The following is a 7,988-nucleotide window of genomic DNA, read 5'->3' as shown; positions in this document are numbered from 1 at the left end:
ATAAATAAATAAATAAATAAATAAATAAATAAATAAATAACATAGGCCAGGCGTGGTGGCTCACACCTGTAATCCCAGCATTTTGGGAGGCCAAGGAGGGTGGATCACCTGAGGTTGGGAGTTTGAGACTAGCCTGACCAACAGGGAGAAACCCCATCTCTACTAAAAATACAAAATTAGCCCATTGTGTTGGTGCATGCCTGTAATCCCAGCTGCTTGGGAGGCTGAGGCAGGAGAATCACTTAAACCGGGAAGGGAGAGGTTGCAATGAGCCGAGATTATGCCATTGAATTCCTGCCTGGGCAACAAGAGTGAAATTCTTAAATAAATAAATAAAATAATAAATCAATAAATAACATAAAGAAAACAGTAGTTTCCTATTGGTACCTCGACCTTCTCTTTGGAAGATCTTGCCCCTCAAAGTATGACCAAATAGTTCTTCAAATCCAAAGAAAAAATGTCCATTTTAGAGTACAAACTAGTTGCAATGTCTACCAATTGTCAACCACCACCATATCCTTAGAAACCACGCTATTACCATGTTTCAGTGTACACCAAAATAAATCTAGAGTAGGAACTGGCTTCCTGCCTCACTTGTGCATTTGTCCATTGCACATTCTATCAAGTAGATTTAACAGTGCTTTAGTAACTTACAAATTGTGGTAAAACTGTCCTGTTATTTTTGTTAATCAAAACGTGAAGCTTTCCCTCTAGGAGAGTCACGCATGAGCCCATGGGCCATGAATAGTAACAGATTTTGAGTTATAAGCATAATGCTGAACTAAAAATGATTCATCAGCTGTAGAACTCACCCATTTTGTGTAGAGAAAGTTTGCTTTGTTCAAACTATTGCTTTAGGGAAAGTTCTTAACAAGAACATGCCTTGCTTTTCCACCAGAAACATTTCTTGATAGGTCTGTTACACAAATTATTCAGATATGCAAGTTTTGTTTTGCTTTGTTTTTAGAAAAATATAGTTCAAAATTATTGCTCAGGCTAAACCCTTGTTCCACATTTTTTATCTCATGCATTTTTAAAAGCTATTTTAAATTTCTGCCTCCAATCTCGTTTTATTTTATTTTTTCAACTGGGTAATTGTCTTTGTAGTTTATGTTTTCTTTCAGATATTCTCACAGGGAGACTTCATCATTTCTCTATTAGGGTATTCTCAGTCATATTACGTATTTCTTTTTCTCTCATAATTTTCAGTACTATCACTGGATTAATTTTTTAAATCACCTTTACACAAGTATAATTTCCATGCAAGTTTGATAAAGTTCAATTTTTTTCTTCTATTTTTCATGTTTATAATAATTGTGTAAGAAATTGTTGCCTATTCAAAACTCACAAAAAATAAGTTTTAGACATTTTACAGCTTAACACTTAATAGATATTTTTATGAATTGATTTAAGTAATTTTGTATATGTCATGACTTTAATTTTAAGGTTTCTTTTTTTCCACATCCACTTGTCCCAGCACCATTTGTTGAAAAGATTTTATTTTCCCCCATCGAATTGACTTGACACCTTTTTTGAAAGTCAGCTTAACAAATATCCATGGCCTGATTTCTGGAATCTCTATGCTGTTTCATTTATTTTTATGTCTGCCCTCACACTAATACCACCCTGTACCTGTAACTTTATACTAAGGTTTGAAATCACATGGCAAAAGACCTTAAAGTCTGTTCTTCCTGTGCAAGCATTTTGGCTCTCCCAGGTTCTTTGAAAGTCTACATGCATTTTAGAATCAGCTTTACAATCTATAAAAAAAGCCTCCGAGGACTCTGATTCAAATTTCATTTAATGTATAGTCTTGTGACATCTTACAATGAGTCTTACAGTCAATGAATATGATATATCACTCCATTTTATGTTTTGTTTCATTTTTCTCAGATCTGTATTATAGTTTTTGGTTTAGAGCTTTCACAAATATTACATTAAATGTGTCTCCAAGTATTTTCTGTATTAGATCCTACCGTAAACTGTAGTTTACTCTGTATTTTAATTGTAATTGCAGGACATGGAAAGACAGAGATTTTTGTATGATGACCAGGTTTCCTATGAACCCACTACATTATTTAAATATTAATAACATTTTTTTGTAGACTCCTTATAATTTCTACAAAATCAATAATATCAAATGCAAATAGTGTTTTGCAGTTTTACTCTTCATTTACATATTTTCCCCTTGCTCTCATGCACATCCTAGAATCTCTAGTGTAATGGTGAATTACAACCATAAATGTTCCAATATTAAACCACCATTTATTATTTCAATTAGCTAATATTTTGCTAAAGTTTTTCTGGTTCTACAATTTTGCATCTATGTATGCATCAACTTTTACATCTGTGTTCTCTTTTATAATTTTTTCTGATTGTGGTATTACGGTAATCATAATTAAATAAGTGAAATATTGCAGAATCAGGAGGAGCAGAGAGAGACCTTGGGGTGTATACAGGAAGATATCTTTATTGAGTGCACTCAGACCCAGTAGACTCAACATCCAAAGACTGGGTCTAGAAAAAAGACAGCACTTGACTTTTATACACACTTCACAAAGCGGGGGGACTGCCTTGAAGCAGGCTTACAGTTACAGTGGCGCGAAAGCAAGGATACAGAGGCAGAACAATTAATTAAATTGTGACAGGTTCATAACTCCAGATTACACGTGACCATTACCAAGCAACCCATTTGTCTGTTTTCCAGGTTTCGCTGTAAAGAGTCTTGCACTGGTTTATCTCATAACCTTCTCTGTGGTGCCCAGACATCTGTAGTCCAGGCCTGCTCAGGCTTCTCATGACCTTCGCTGTACTTCTTAGATAAAACAGAATACTTGAAGTTACTAGTTACAGAAAACAAGAATCTATAAACTAGTACCATAAAGCAAAGGAAAATTTGTTTTTCTTCTCCGTATGTTGAGGGAGTGCTGGGAGAGTCTCCAGAGCACATTCCTTTGAGTCCTAGCTTCTTAGATAGTGTTTACTAAGACTTTTCCTGGGTCTGGGTTGTGCCCGTTGCTGCTTCTGGGAGCTGTCAGCCTAATACAGGAAAGCTTATTTCTTTCTCTTTTTAATTTTATTTTCCTTTATTTCTTTAATTTCCCACCTCAAAACACCTACTCTGTTTCATCAACTAAGATTTATAGGATTCATCCATTAAATATGTATTTGAATTTCTAATTTTGGTATTATGATAATCATAATTGAATAAGTAAACATTTCCTACTGTATTTTATCAACTAAGAGTTATATGCTTCATTTATTCAATATTTAATACAATTTACCAGTACATTTACATAAGGCTGTTTAGTTTTTGTTTTTTTTTCTTTCTTTGTATAAAGGATTTGAATCATCAGTTATATATCTTTACCAGAAATAGGACTATTTAGCTTTTCTGTTACTTTTTAAATTAGTTTTGATAACTTGTGTTTTTCAAGATATTTGCCACTTTTATTTAAGTTTCCAGACTTGGTAGCACAAAGTTGTTAGATAATATTCTCTTAGCTGTTGTGTGTTACAAATATAGCGCAATCTACTCTTTCGTTACTTTTGTTTGAGAAATCTAGTCTTTTAAATTGATTTTAATAATTTATTTAAAATAATATTTGTTTATCATTAGTTTGTTTTTTCTTTCAGAGATGTCTTTTCTGTTTATCTATTTTTTACTTTCACTTAATAAGCAAGCTCCTCTTTCCCTAGCTTCTTTTGGTAAGAGCTGAAATCATTAATTTTTAAATTTTTTTCTACTTTTTTAATATAAGCATTTGCAGTTGTAATTTTTCATCAAGCCACTCCTTTACCTTTACTTGACAAATGTCAAAGTTTTTATTTGCATTTAGTTAAGTATTTTCCAGTGTTTCTTTGGAAGCCTGCATTAAGGGTCCTAGCCAATAAAACAATGGAGTGATGGCTATATATATGTGTGTGTATATATATTTTATTATATATATTTAATTATACACTTATATATTTAATTATATATTTAAATATAATATTTATTATATAGAATGAAATATATGATTATATATTTGATTATATATATAATTGATTATATATAATCAAATTTATTTCATCAAATATATTTGATTATATATAAAATTAAATAGGAAATAGAACTTGAGAACTGTGACCATTTATAAATAAATGATTGCATATGTAGAAAATTCAAAATTAAGCATAACTTATGATTATTATTGAGTAAATTACTGGCTAAAAGGTCAAGATAAAACTAAATTTTGGAAGGCTTCTGGATACAATTGCAGCATGTAAATTTTTGTTTGTCATAGCTCTCATCATCACAGCAAGAAACAGATGGAAAAACTGAGTATCATTAACTTTTCTTGGTCTATCAGAAACAGATTTCAAAGCATACCAACTGCTCTGCAATTTGGATATAGCGTATCCAGAGAAATACAGAACTGCAGTCTCCTTACCTAGAACAGAAGCTGCCAGTTCCACCATGAATTTGTAGGACCTCTTAAATAAGTTTACGAGTGAACTACTCCAGGAGACTGGAAACCTAGGTGAAGGGACACACACATTCATTGACTTTACATACAATATTCTCATTAGATTCATAAAGGACTTGAAGAAGGTTCTCTGATTACTCTGGCAGGAAGAAGGCAAGAGTAATATTTGTGAAGTACACCTAGAGCTTTCTCCAAAGTAAAGACCTATTCTCTAGGGGTAATGACTTTGCCAGAGTCATATCCAGCTGAATAAGGGCATTTTTCCCTCTCTGGTCCTTCCTAGCTTTCTTGTCTATCATAAAAGGGAAAATTCTATAAGAAGACATCATTACCAAGGGTCAGGGTTTCAAGGAAATAGATCAGGAGCATAACAACAAGAACAGAGAGAGTAGGAGGCGGGGGAATAAAAATGCTAGACCACTAATATTAGTGAAAATCGCAGAAGTGAGATACAGGCCCACTGAAACATTGAGATTTAACCTGAAGGTAATGGAATACTCCCCCTTTATTACACTTTACCACCACACAAATAGAGCTTCAGTATAATAAGAATGAATTACATTTAAAGAGCTGCAAGATACAGGTTCTCTCTAAGGGAAAGTAGGGAAGCATAAAGTCAACAAGGAGGAGGAAATCAAGGACAATAGAGAAATCTGAAGACTCCAGAACAAGGTTGTACAATCTTTTGGCATCCCTGGGACACACTGGAAGAACCATCTCGGGCCACACATAAAATACACTAACAGCAATGATAGCTGATGAGAGCTTATATGTATGTATCTATATCCTAATGTTTTAAGAAAATTTAAAAATTTGTGTTGGGCCACATTCAAAGCAATCCTGGGCCACATGTGGCCCACAGGCCATGGGTTGAACAAGCTTGCTCTAGAATCTTACACAAGATCAAATAATAAACACAGGTCCACTGAAATCTTCACACTAAAGCTCAATTAACTTCAGTCTCTATTACCCAATACAACATGTTACAGCTTTCAACAATAACAACAAAAAAAAGAAATTATGCCAAAATGCAATAAAATACTTAATCTGAAGAGACAAAACAAGAATCAGAACCATACCTAGGTACAATACAACTGTTAGGATCATCATTCAGAGAAATTAAAATAATTGTGATTACTAAGTGGACTCTTAACAGAAAAAAATAATAGAAATGTGTAATATAAACAGAGAAATGAAAAAAAAAAAAAAGCCTAAGAAAGAACCAAAAGAAAATGCTAAAGGAGAAAAAAGAAGAGGCCCATTGATGCATTTATTAATCAACTTCCATGACTGAAGAAAGAATGAGTGAGCTGTAGGTAAGCCCATAGAAAATTTCCAAATTTAAGTGTGAAGAGAAAAAAAAAAATGAAAAGAACAAAACAAAAGAGAACATTAAAGAGCTATAAGACAATTTCAAGAAATGTATCATACTTCAAATTGGCTTAATAGAAGAAAAAAAGAAAAATGTAGCCAAAAAATTACCATTTGCAGTAATCATAGCTAACATTCACAATATGAGAGACGAGAGACCTCTACTTCATCACAAGCTTTCAACATTCACACTCTAGTTATAGGTAAGCAGAAGAACAATTTGTCTAAGTGGACGTGGATATATGATGATCTCTTAACAAGGCAACTAGTTCCCTCAAAGGGCAAACCCAGCTTCTCCTCATATTTGGTGGATAATTAACACATTCTAGTATTCTTAAAAATAATCATTATCATGGTGACTAGCTTCACTCGATTATCTAGCATCATCGAATCTCTATCATCTATCATCACCGACAGGCAAGGCTCAGTTTAGCCAACCAAGCACTCTACTTCTAAGATTTTGACTTGTGATTAATCCAATTATTTCCTCTGCTATAAGGAGAAAAGATTATATTGGATAGTTTTGTTTCCTGCAGCAAAGTAATTTTCTGCATGACCAGCAATAATGCAATGTGGGAGATTTTAATAAGAAGCAATTATTTTTAAATTTAAAACTTAAACAGAATGCAGATTGTAATAATATAGCAGAGATGTGCACAAAATTATGAGTCACTTTAAAAACTGTTAACCCTGCAATGTGTTCAGTGTGTTCTTGTATGGAACAGGGCAATAAAAGAAACATAACTAAAGCAGAAATATTTCTCAGTCTCCTGGAAACACATATGTAATATTGAAACTGACAAGATAATACTCCCTTTTTATGACATTCCATCATTTAATGTGTTACCTTGTTTTCATCTTTGAAATTGATAGTTTTTTTTTTTACTGACATAAGCATTTATGAAAAGAACACATGATTTTTTGTGTGTGTGTGTGTGTGTGTGTATGCATATATATATATTTTTCTTTGGCCAAAGAGAAAAAGTTAACATCTGATGTTGGAAAATGGTCAATGATAAGAGATGAGATTTTGGAAAATAAAGTCATTGAATATGTTATGGAAAATACAGCCTCTGGCCCTTATTATCATGGTATGTAAACTGAGGAGTTAAACAATTGGGATCTCTGTGATCTAGTACCCCCATCTTTGCCTTTTATTTCCAACTCTGAAGATGGAAAGCTATCACTAGATGGATGCAGTACATCTGTATCTATATCTGCCAATATTATCTATATCTATGTCTCTATCTATCTATCATTTTTTGGTAGCTACTGAATCCTCTATTGAAACTAGATTTCATATTAAGACAGGATTGTTCCCCTGACCTCCCTTAATGGGCGGGAACTGGAGTGGCTTGTTTTACTTAGTCTGCTGCTGGCCACTCCTTGTAAGAGGGCGTGTATGAGCAAGCAAGTGCAAGAACCAGAAGAAAGGAACACTGGAATCAGCTAGCCGCTTCTCTCTGGTAGCAGCAGACTCTATGCGTTCCACAGTAGCATCCAGGCCCCTGCCCTCTTGGCCAGAAAGAATCAGGTCACTAACATGGATTGAAGTGTATTGTATGCAGAGGATTTTATTGGGCAATGGATGTGGCTCTCAGTGGAATGGCGAGCTGGAAAGGGGATGGTGCAGGAAGAAGGTGATCTTTCCCTGAAGCCACACCTTCTGACGTTAGCTGCGTCTATCTGTAGCCTCAGATGCTCAGCCACTTGTATCCTCAACACTCACCTCCTTGTGTCTCCAACACTCAGCAGCCTGCATCCCCAACCTGTTGCACCAGCTGCTTCTATTGTGCTGCCAGCTGAAGTCTTTTTATACTCACAGGATAGGGAGTGGGACACCCCGAAAAGGCAATCATTTGGGGGGAAGAATGGGGTCAGCTGTTTTCACTTAGGGATGAGGTTCTAGGCTAGAGGGTGGAGGTTAGCTGAGAGTCCAGCCATTCTGTATCAATATTTGATGATACTGAAGGTGAAATTGAGAGGTGACAATGTGCTAGCAACCCTCACTCTCAGTGACTCCTCATTCTCCAGCCTCAATGTCCACTCCGGCTGAGCTTGAGGAGCCCTTCAGCCCGCCATGGCACCGTGGGAGCCCCTCTCTGGGCTAGCTGAGGCCAGAGCCTCCTCCCTCTGCTTGCGGGGAGG

Source organism: Mandrillus leucophaeus, unplaced genomic scaffold, assembly GCF_000951045.1.
Source record: "Mandrillus leucophaeus isolate KB7577 unplaced genomic scaffold, Mleu.le_1.0 Scaffold606, whole genome shotgun sequence".
Lineage (NCBI taxonomy): Eukaryota > Metazoa > Chordata > Mammalia > Primates > Cercopithecidae > Mandrillus > Mandrillus leucophaeus.
Note: the sequence above shows the minus strand (reverse complement) of the source record.